The following is a 12,587-nucleotide window of genomic DNA, read 5'->3' on the forward strand; positions in this document are numbered from 1 at the left end:
CAAACCAACTTTAATTTGCAAACATGTATCAGGACAGATGATCTAAATGTTAGGAGGATGGTATGAGAGAACAAACTATAACAAAAGCATACAGCTTTGGAGAAAACAAAATAGAGTGGTCCATCAGCAACGTTTCAAAAGAGAATCATATTTCGAAAACATTTTTCCAGAAAGAACTAATAGCTTTTTTTTTTCATTCCTCTGTTAATTGTTGTTTACCAGGAAAAAGGCATTGGAAAAGATGAGGTTTGAGTGTGAGCTGATAGATTTTCTGGGAGTTGTAAAGATCCCCCTTTGGCTGATGGCAGGGCTGGGGTGGGAGAGGTTAATGTGTTTTCTTCCTGGTTTGAAAAGGGCATAAACCCTCCTCAGGCCCCTTCCTTCCTCCCCTAGCTGTGTGGATTGCAGAATCTTTAAAATGCCCAAAGATTTCCAATAAGGCCACTGGCTCTGCCTTCATTGTGTAACTGTTTATTTAAAATAAGTCAATATATTAGTTAAAACAGTAAGAAGTTAGTGCTCCAGTATTCAAGTGATTCCCACAAGACTGTAAACTGATGCCTCTTTTAAGCCTTAAACTTCATGGCCGTCCCAGAAGTAAAAGTTCTGCTAATGGAGACCCTATGGGCATGGTACATTCCAGCACATCATTAAAGGAAAGAAAAGCAGTCCAGCCAAAGCCAGATGAAATGACTGCACTGTCCACTTTTAATAGGCTTCCTGTGGACAAACAGCACTGTAACACTCTGCAGAGGACAATATTTAAAAACAAGACAACTTGCTGGCAGTTTTCAATACCATAAAGTTAATAAAGTATGTTCCCATTCACCCTGACATTACGTTTTTAGTTTATAGAGGAAGGCACTTTATAACCTCAGCCTAAGTAGAGTTCCCTTAATTCTGCAGCTTTGGGTTTCTTGAGGTGGCTAAATGTACAATGAACTCCAAGTCTGACATTTTTTGTTTTAACACTATTTTCTGTTGCTTTTCAAGAACATACAAGTGCGATTTTACATTTCTCAAGTGTGGTTTCATTCATAGACATCCTGTTAAATCCTGTTTCATACAGTTCATGTCAAGAAGCATGAAATAATCTGAGAAATTGACATTTGGCTGAACAATAACTGCTTGCTAATTAAATTAGCTTCTTGTATAGATATTGATGCGTGTTTAAGAAGAAAATCAATGCTTCCTTTTCCATGTCAGAATAGAATTTTGTAAAACCTTACCTACCCTAACTGAGACAAAGATGAGAAAAAATGTTAAATATGTCTTTAGGACCAAAAACACTTCTCACTGATCTATATGTAACTATTTCTCCCAATTTGTTTTCCCTCCTACTCCTCCAAATTCTCTTACCACCCACAATTCTTCTTCTAAATCTTTTTACTTAATAAAGATGCCTTATGATGAAAAGTAACAGGAAGGGAAATTAGATGGGAAAGTTCTGGTATCATAGGTAATATTTGGTTTGATTTTGATTATTTATATTCCTTAATCAGGGAAGTATCTCAGAAGCTTGGCTCCTTAAACTTGAAGGTGAATTCTGTGATGCTGGGCAGGCAGACCCACCAAAACTCTCCAGCACAATGTGAGTTTACGAACAAAAATCTCTGAGTGTCTACAGCCCCAGTGCGCACATCATCACTGCTCTGGAGAGAGAAGTCTGGTCACTCTCTTGATGGACTCTGCCTTTCTTCCTCCCCTTACCCTTTTTTTAAAGGGAGGGGGGATGTTAAAAAAGAGGAAATTAAAGGTAAAAAAAAAAATGTAAATAAAAAATTTCCCTTGGTCTGGAAATGGGCCCTACTGAAAGCATGTTAATCTCCACCTCAGTAATTTGGTTCTCCAGGAGAAGACAGAAGCCCTGCTGCTGTGCCCTGCACTTCATAAATCACATCTTTATGTGGACAAGGTCAGGGCACCTAACAGCTCAGACATGGGCCTTTGCAGTGGCTGGAGGATTCAGGCATGTTTGCTCTCCCGCTCGGCTCTCTGAGGAGTAGTCCAGCACGCTTCTAATTACTTTTGATTATTTTCATTTGCTGGGGTCAGTCTGGCTTGCCAGGACTGCTGGAGGGTTGATTTCCTACAAATCTTGATGTCTTTGTAGGACAGCACTGTGTGCGTTCAGAATTAGCACCCCGTTATTGTCCCTCCAGCATGGGATCCCTCACAATAGACATGGTGACACGTTTCCCCAGTGAAACAGTACCTACTTCTCTTCTTATTAATTAACCACACAAGCATAATCACCTATCTGATCTTTATTTTTAATCCAGAAGAAGTGAACAATTGAGTTTTTTATAGTATAGTTGACCAGAATGAAAGCAAATTTTTTTTTATTTTGCTTCGATTTTTAAATATATTTAGAAATGACTAGCAGCTCTTTGGGAACTAAGATGAAATACTTTGCTGAAACAACAGCTCAAGTGAATAAATTATTATACTCAAAGATTTATTCCCTAAACTCCAACCAAGACTGCCATATTTAAAATATTTTTTGTTGGACTATTTTGATGTATTTCAGTCCTAAGCTATTACGCTGAGTGCTTAAAGCACAACAACAAAAAATTTATACCAAGTTTAAATGAATACATTGTGATAGAGTAAACACTTTAATAAAACATAGTAAAATTTGGAGAGAGAAGACAAGACAAAATACCATAATTTTTCTTCTCTTTGGCCCCCAAAGTAAAGATGTTTAATGCTCTGGTGTATATGCATAGAAAGATATGTTCAGGAACAAAATGATGAGCAAATAAATATTCACAAAAACTGAAAAATAAATGTTTTCAAAGAAAAACACCTCAATCTCATTATTTAGACAAAAGGCATTTTTATATCCCTGCTGTTACTACTTTATAGACAATAAATCAAATTACAATTATCAAATCTTTCATTCTTCCTACCTGAACATCAGAACTAAGGTAGTAAATGTTTTGAAATTAACCTCAACTCTATAAGGATTTGATTTTTTCATTATTAAAATAATTTTAATTAATTCAATCTTATAGGACAGTATTTAGCAGAGTATGCAGTAACTCCAGGATCAACTTCTTCCCTGGAGCTTTAGAAGCACCATTTAAGAGTGCATTTACACCCCTAATGTTGTGGGGAGAGTGAGTGGGAAGGGCTGTTCCTCCTCCTGTCTCCACTCCTAACTGGGTACCTTTGGGTAAGTCACTTAACCTTTGAGTAGGCTTCCATGAAAGTTTCATAATATCAGCATAATTGTAAGTGTTGGGAAAATAAATTGGGTAATGTGAGTGTGAACTGCTCTGAGTTCATGGGAACAGGTCAAAATACTGTAAGTTTCACAGTATTTGTGTTTATGTAAGGGGTCAGAGTAAACTTACATACAGGCACAAAGAGGAAGAGAGTCTGCCTATACTGCAGGGAATGGCAAAGTATAAGTACTTTTCTGCCCTCTTTCTTCCATTTCAGTGTCAGTTGCCCTAATTCTTACCCTGACCTTGGAAGAGAAGAATTTTCATAAAAATGTTTTTTTTCTCTCAAGCTGTGCTACTCCAGAAGATGTCTGTCTGTCTGGTTTGCAGCTGGGTTTGTGTCCCACTCATTGTGCTCTCTGCCAGTCAGCACCAAGGGGGGTTGTGGGTCAGAGCTAGAATGCCAATGAGATCCCAGAGCCCTAAAATTTAGGGTAGGAGGACACACGCATATGCATGCATGTGTGTGTGTGGCGTGCACACACACACACACACACACACACACACACATATTTTAGGTCAACATTGGTTATCAAGGTCAAGAAATTCATCCTTTACAATGTCTTCTGGTGGACTTCAAGTGCCAAGAGGGTAGGAACTGAGTTTATCTTCTCTGACCCGATTGCCCAGAGTATACCATAATCCCTGCATAAATTAATACTTGATACACATTTGTTGGAAAAAAAATGCATTAGGTCCTTCCTTGGTTTTCATCTTCATTTCTTCGAATGCCAGGCTTGGATGTCTGGTACCTCTAGTCTGAATGACTGCAATGGTGTCCTATCAGATCTTCAAGCCACCATCACCCTCCCACCAGTTTATACTCCACACTCAGCTGCTACTCACTCCCCTGCTCAAGATTCTACAGTGGGCTGGAATTGCCTAACCATTCAGTGTAAACTCATTCCATTTTTTAAGAACTAAATGAAGCAATTATGTAAATAACTTAGACTCATGCATGGAACATGGCATGTGGTCAATAGAAAATAGCTATTATTATTGATACTACTAATATAATTGTTAACATTAGTGTTGTTCAGTCTGTAATTCATTTTGCCTTGCTTATCTCCGATGAAATCTCTATCCTTCAAAGTCACCTTTTTTTTTCATACCCACAGATTCTTACTCCCCAGGTTTGATCTTTTCCTCCTTGACTCCAAGTCATCTGTACTTTTCTCCTGGTTTATAGCCAGTTCTACTTTAGTCATATCAGTAGTGGTTTTTCCTCCTTAAGAGGCACTGTAAGATTTTTAAGATCGGATTCCAAGTTTTATTCCCACCAATATGTTCATAAATGACTTTTGAACTTCCTTACAAGAGGCATTATGGCTAATGTTTAGGAAATTACTGTATTTAATATTCAAGGAAAGTTGCCTATGTAACATTGTCCCCCTGTGGGAATCAACTGATGCATTGATAATTCTCTTTTAGAGATTTAGAGATACGACTTCCTTCCACTGCTGCTTCTCTGGAGAAGTACTCTATTGACATACTGCCACCACCCCAACCCCACGTTCTGTTTCTGTACCAACTCTCTGCCCTTTAGGTGGGCTTATATGCTAGATCACATTTGAACTCCTGCCCTGCCCTTGTCCCCAGCGAGTAGTCATGTCAATCTGTTAAACTGCTTCCAAAACACCCTCATCTTCAAATAGGCACAGGCCAGGTAGAGGTTCTTGTCACTTTAGGCCTGAATTTTTATGCGATTTTTACACCAGAAATTAGTCTTCCTGAAATAATAAGTTTGTACTACTGTTTTGTTTTACCGAAAAACAGAAGGTAAAAAGCAAAAACAAGGAAAAAAATCACATTAGCAAAAGCTCTGACAGATCCCTATTTGCTAGATAATAAAGCCTCTAATCCAAAATGTAGTCTCTTCTGTAGTTTTATGTCAATTTAATCTTTCCAGGCCCTTTTTCTGCTTGTTCCCTCTATATAAATCATCTGCTTGGGTTAGCTACTGGAGAGATGTGTCAGTACTCTGGGCCCTCTCAACAGAGTTAAGGCAGGTCCTGCACTTCTCTCGCCTCCAACATTCACATCATCCAAGAGCAGAAGCAATAGATAGAGGTGAATTACTAGTTCTACTCGCCAAGCTCATACAAAATCTTCCAGGCTCCCTGTTTTGAAATCTTACAGTACTTCATATTTGAAACCATTCGCTAATCCGCTAATATCTGTCATTTGGAATATTTCTGTTATCAGCCAATCTACCTACAAATTATTTGATAGCAAGAAATATCCTACATGCTGGGTGCCAGTGGTGCATACCTGTAATCAGGAGGCTGAGGCAGGAGGATCACAAGTTCAAAGCCAGCCTCGTCAACTTAGCAAGGCCCTAAAAACAAAGTGAGACCCTGTCTGTAAATAAAATACAGAAAAGGACTGGAGATGTGGCTCAGTGGTTAAGTGCTCCTGGGTTCAAGCCCCAGTACTTAAAAAAAGAAAGAAAGAAAGAAAGAAAGAAACATCCTTCACACCACCTTTTTTTAATTGGTGAATTATTAACAGGTGTTCCTTTGGGGGGAAAAAAAAGTGTTTTGGGGTCAAACGAGGTAAAGATAGCCCCCTCTTGGAGCTTCACAATAAGCATCAGTGTGGTAAACGTTTTATGTTAAGATTAAAAGTCTGTGTCCTTTAGTAAAATACCTATTTGGCTTCTTTAACTGGACATCACCTCTAACTCCTTCCAGTTGAACACTTAAGGGGAACAAATTTGGAAATAAAGCTTTATATGCCTTCATATCTGTTTCAATAGAGCATATATGTTCCCCATATATATATATATATATATATATATATATTTTTTTTTTTTTTTTTTTTTTAATCAACTGACTGACTGACTGCAACTATTGACCAAAAAGGTCACTACAAGTGAGGCATGGGGACACAGGTCTGTAATCCCAGTGACTCAGAGCTGAGGCAGGAGGATTTCAAGTTCAAAACCAACCTCAGCAACTTAGTGAGGCCCTAAGCAATTTAGCAAGACCCTGTCTCAAAAACAAAGAAACAAAAAACTTAAAAAGGGCTGGGGAATGGCTCAGTGGTTAAGCACCCCTGGGTTCAATTCCCGGTACAACAACAACAACAAAAAGTTACTATAAAACAGTCAAAAGTAAGTAAAGACAAAATCAAGCTTTAATTTTTCATTCAACCAGAAAAACATTTGGAAGGTCTATCAAGTTCACAAAGAAAGTAGGTTACCACTAAAATCTGGCCAATTGATCCTTTGCCTGTAAACTGTTATAATTGTATTTGAGTATATAGTAGAAAAACCTTCCAAAGGAATGTGTACAATCTTATTTCACAATCAATCCACTCCTTCCTATACTCTTCCATTAAGTCTTTTTCAAACACAGATTTTACCATGAGTATATTTACATGCAATGTTTTATATTATTTAGGTTTTTCTTAATAAGATTTGGCACTATCTAGATATATATTTCCCCAGGAGAAAGAAAAGGAGCAAGGCAATCTCCATCTAAGGATGCCTGAATTAAACCTTCAAGAATTTGCCTTTTCTCCAATTTTCCATATTGGATTCATGTGTTGTGCCTGCCTATGGCTGTCTAACCGCTAAACTAAGTGGACATTAAATCAGATGGCATACAAAATTACAGTAATTTGATCCTTAGATAAACTACCAACCTTGATGAACTAATGTTGCTACAAATGAATTAACTCATCATCTGAGGAGCAGAACAGTTCATGGGAGTGACCACACAATCTCCTCTATAAAGAGCACGAATAGCTGAGATTAATTGATCTATTCAAAGTGCTTACTTCAAACTAAAGAGGTGTACCCTCAGGTGAGGAGAGAGGATGGGTGAGGCATTAGTCCCAGAATATTTCTCTACTCTAAGCTTTGACAGCAGGTTAGGAGGTCTCTGTTACAAAGTTAAGAAGTGATTAATATGTTTTTATCATTGATTCAATAAAACATTTATCTTTTCTCCATGTCAGAAATCCTAAAATTCCATTTTATCATGTCAATGATCATAGCCAGACACTTAAAATATAGTAAAAATACTACAGAGCCAGAAAAGTATGGTAAGCTTATAATCCATTTAGTGGGTGTCACATCCTACAATACACATCAAACGGCAAACCAGCAAAATAGTCCAAGAGAGGCTAATGTACCAAAAAAGTCCAAGAATCATTGTGAAAATTCAGGCATTGGTTTCAGTTGTGGGTTTGAAAGTATCTTTCTGTAAGTTTTGTTGGATCACTTTTTTAACTTCAAATAAAATCCTAATATAGCCTGCCTATAAACTCCAGAATTAAATACTGGTCAATTTCCAGGGTGTAGATCCCCAAACTCAAAAGTCTCTGTATTTTATATGTAATTCTAGCAAATGACCTACAACTGGAAAGGGAACTGCCAGAATGACACTCGTGGAAATACACGAAGAGGAAAGAAAAATGTCTATCTTGATTCATACATAATTTCTCTCTCCTTGTGATCTGGGTGACTCATTTATTAATAAACCATGGAACCAGACATGATGTGGAGAATATCCAATTGTGAGCCTAGGATGACTCCAGATTTTAAATTTGAAATTTGAAACTCATAACTTTTAAGTAACAGTGTCTCACTCAGTTTTGTGCCTCCTTTCCACTTCCACTCTATAAAAGCTGGCAAGGTATGGAAGTCTTCAAAAAACTGTTGATGAATCAAATTTAAATGATTCACTAAATACTTCATACATACAACTTTTTTTTAAAAAAATGTGGTTTCTGCAGAAATTATAATAAAAATCTTTATCATGTCCTGTATTAATCTCCTTGGTTACTGATGTAGGAATGTGTCAAGAAAGTCATTAAAGGTCTTCATATAATAGATTTTGTTAAATTTTAATCCTGGAAAGCACAGTGGAGTGACAACACGACTCAATCTACTAATACTTAAGTACTGCAAACAGCGATCTGAGGGAAAGGAAAAGAGAGCATAAGCATTTACTCAAAAGAAAAAAAAAAGAAAGAAAAAGAAGAAGGAGAATGAGACAGAGACCCACATCTTCTGCTACCTCAGCAGGAATCAGTGTTTAAATGCCTTTTGAATTCTATTTGGAGTATCTTGCATTGAGTGTGACTCTTGGGTTTAAAGACATGTAGTTTTCACACCATGTAGGCTCTGAATGCAAATATACCACTTCCTCTGGTGCTCAGCTGAAGCCAGGATGATCCTTTCCAAAATGGGTTTAAGGACCGAGCAAGGGGAATTTCAATTACACTTAATTTCCAATTACTTGTTCACTATATAACTAAGCTCTCAGTAAGATGTGAATTCATTGAATTTAACTTAAGTTTTGAAAAATATTCCACAGCGGTGGGTGTCCTTTACTCACAGTATTGATGAAGGGTAAACCAGCATTACTTCTCTAATTCTCCCCTACCTCTAATAATTTTTCATGTGATCCAGTGGTACTAGTAGTTCATGACTCATAGGGCTCAAATGTCATGTCATACACACCTAGATGTGAGGGCAATAGTCTGTTTTCACACACTTCCTGGCTCCTGTGGATGTTAGCAGGGAAAATGATGGGCTGAATGTAGTAGGTTGCCATCATGAGGCAGGAAGATCTTCCAAGGACTCAGAAGACTACACACTTCCTCCCTGCAAGCATGAAGCCCACAGGCTCAGGAGAAACCTGTCTCATCCCCAGTTGCTGCTAGGCTGAAGCCCTCTGATAGGGGGCTCTTCTTGTGGTCTGCATCTATTTACGTGATACTGACATGGTTGCTTCAACTTGTGGAGCCTCTCTATCAGTATTTCTCAAACTGTAGTAACAGCACCTATATAATAGAAGGTTTCTAGAATTAAAGAATTGAGATAATGTGTATAAAGTACTTAGTGTAATGTACATATGAGATACTCCTAAGGAGGAATTATAAAATAAGAGAACCAAATCACAGCATCTGGAGTGAACAGGTGCATTTAAACCACAGCTTTACCTTGTGCTAGTGAGGAGCATGTGTAATGTTATCTATCATGTCAATTTTCTCATTTGTAATATGAAGATAATGATAGTATGTGTCTCATAGGGCTACTGAGAGGATTAAATGAGATGATCTGTGCAACAGTACTTAGTGCCTAGCATATAGTAAGTGCCTAATAAGCATTCACTATTATTAAATAGAATTCTACCACTATAAAATAGTTCCTTCTTTAAAAATGCCTTCTATAGTTTGTTTGTTGTTTACATAGACATGCTTATATCAGAAGACAAACTTTTTCTCCTGATTTATCTGCTGCTTACTCAGGCAGTAGTTTGTTTTTGCTAAGTAGAAATGAAAACACACAGATCTAGAGAATAATTGGCAAAACCAAAGACAGAATACAGATATATCTTCCTACTTAGGGATCCCAACCCTAATGAGAAAAAAACATTTCCTAAGAAAGGAATTTGGGGAACTAGGTAAAAGAAAACACATGAAGAAAAATAGGAAACTTCAAAACTCTACAGGAAGTGATAATGCTTTAAAAAAATAAACCTCAAATAGAAGTTAAATTTAAACTAATGTTTTGTCAATATTTGATATAAGGTATCAAAACATAATTTTTCAGAATACACAATAAAGTTTTAAAATGAAACATTCAAGAAAAAGGAGACTACACCAGAATAAGACATAGTGTAGACCTATAGGACCTCAGCAGAGGCTGTTCAATGGTGGGTGTGTAAATTTGTTCTGCTGGCTGGAGGTCAAGTTACAATAGTAAGATCATGAATTCAACATGTACATCAGTTTAGTTCATTTTATTCCACAAGCATTTACTAAGAATTTTCTCTGTCTTGATAAAGCATTTGGCACTGAGTATATACTGATATTTAAGTCTTTAGGCAGCTCTAAAATCCAGTGGAAAAATCCATTATATTGTTCATTGGTTATAAACTGCACCCTACAGTCAAGAGGGATGAGTCCTAGTGAATCATTACCACTACCAGGAAAACCAGCAGCCTTAGCATCCTCATGTACAGTAAGTGCTATTTTTAGGTGTTATTTTTACTTACGCATCTTGACTCTACCATCAAAAGGGGGTTTTATCTGGATAATTACAAATCCCCTGAAGCAATTTAAAGGATAATAAGATAGTCCTGAAGAGAAGATGAAGAATGATTTATTTTTTATTAAAATACATTTACTAATCACAGATTTAAGATAAACCGTTTGCTTATCATTTCATTTTGATGGTACTGGTAAAAGATAAACATAATGAACAACCATCTGGAGTGGTTTGAAAACATCCCCATGAATTTTTAAGATTGTTTCCCAGTCCCTTCTTCACACAAGGAAATCTAATTCTTCCTACCCTAAATGTGCACTGGGCTTACGGATGGGTTTCTATTCAGAATGTGAAAAAGTGGCACTATGTGAGTTTGGAATCTTTGTTACAAAAAGATTCTCTCTCTTTCTCTCTGCCCCATTTGACATGTTCAATAGACATCACACAGCCTGGGGGAGGACCTATGCAGGCAACAATTAACACCTATAAGCCACCAGAATCAACCTGCAAGCGATGTGAGCAAGTAGAGGTCTTGTGGTCTTGGAAAACAGATTCTGCATCCTCCCTGAAATCTTTAGTTAACTATAGCTGCAATCCAAACTGCAACCTGGTAAAGACACTGGACCACAAGGGCCCAGCTAGCTAAGCTGCTTCTTAATTCCTGAACCACAGAAACTGAATACAATAAATTTTTATTACTGTTTTCAGCCACTAGGTTTTGAGGTATTTTGTTATGCAGCAGTAGATAGCAAGCATACCAGCCAAAGGTCTTTAGCGCACATGCAGAATTCAGTTGCCTGGCCTCAGCTGATCATCAGGGAATTTGGGTCTGTGAAGGAAAGTCCCACACTGACAGTTAGCCTTAGCCTGTCCATACCCTTCTGCAGTGTGGAGAGGGTTTTACACCACCATCTAACAAATACTTTCTTCCAGTTCTGCTCATAAACTGTCACCCAATGGACTCCTAAGTTAAGAAGTTTTAGTGAGTAAGACTTGATAAGGCCAAATTATGGAACGCTTTCCAAAACCAGTTGGAATTTAGGCTATATGGTATTGAAATAGAGAAAAGGCAGTAATCATGTTTCTGAGTGCTGGCATTATGACAAAGTTTCAGAAAGATCTGTTTCCTGTTTCCAGAACTATCAACTGGTTTGGGGGCATGTAGCAAATTAGAGTTAGGATGATTTGCAAATTCAGAATTTTGTTGTTGTTGTTTATAAAATGGCTAAGATATTGATCATAGAAGTGTCCCATTATACTGTTTACCAGAAGCTTCCCAAATTCAGCCCAAATCTAAGAAAAGGCAGCATAACCATATCAAGGTCGAATGCATAAGTGAAAAATAATACTAGCAGTTCCTACTTCTCTCACCTGCCCACCCCCTCCAGAGGGTAGGAACTTGCTCCTTGGGCCTTGCTTGTAGCAGCAGGACCTCTCTTGGAGCTACAACCATTTGCAATAAGTGACCTTTGGTCACCATTTCCCAGGCTCCCCAAGAGATTGCCAGGATTCTGTACCTACCAAACAAAGCTATGTCAAGGCTTATTATGCATTTCATTAAAACTCATTAATAATCTATATGATGATTATTATCCTTGTTTAAGAAATGACAACACTGAGATCAATAAGACTGAGTTATAAATAGCCCCAAGTTATTTTGCCAAAATGGAGCTACAACACACATACCATTTCTACAAATTCCTTTTATAAATGTGACAACATTATCACAGGCATGCTCCAGGTAAAAAGATCCTTATCTAATTAGAAGCACTCTTTCTAACTTGTTTAAGCATATATACATCCACATGTGTATACATACACAATTTTACATGGACTCTTAGACTTTAAGTGTAACTCTGGGATATTTCCCCAACACCCATACCACTCTCTCCAACTCCTTGTCTCTTGACTCACAGGTTGAAAATGACCCAACTAAACATATGGTGGCATAAGGTTTAGAGGCCAGAGAGAATACCAAATTAACATAAACCATCATTCCTGCTGTGAAAGTCCATGCAATCTATTTAGAGAGACAAGAATAAGCTACTTGAAGGAGCAGCAAATAGTACAAAACTAAGTTATTAAGTATTAAATTATTTGGTTTGAATGATAAGTGCTGCAGACATTTAGACAGGAGGGAGATGTGTGAAGGCTGCATGGTGGGGGAAGCTCATGGAGGAAGTAAGACCTATAGTCATTCAAAAGCTGGGAAAAGTAGAAACAAATACTCCTGGGGGAGAGGGGCTTAGGTTAAGTGCATTTTCAATGTTTGTTTAACTGCTTTAATAAAACCCAGCATATTATTGTTCATTAGATGTATAAAATCCACATGTGGAAGTGGTAACTGAGAT

At 37.5% G+C, this 12,587-nt stretch overlaps 1 protein-coding gene across 11 annotated transcripts in view; it reads right to left on the bottom strand.

Moving 5' to 3' along the window:
• Mecom (MDS1 and EVI1 complex locus) overlaps positions 1 to 12,587 on the bottom strand; it is a 530,147-nt gene that overhangs the window by 63,374 nt on the left and 454,186 nt on the right. The window lies entirely within an intron of this gene.

This window comes from Sciurus carolinensis, chromosome 9, assembly GCF_902686445.1.
Source record: "Sciurus carolinensis chromosome 9, mSciCar1.2, whole genome shotgun sequence".
NCBI classification, from domain to species: Eukaryota; Metazoa; Chordata; class Mammalia; order Rodentia; family Sciuridae; genus Sciurus; species Sciurus carolinensis.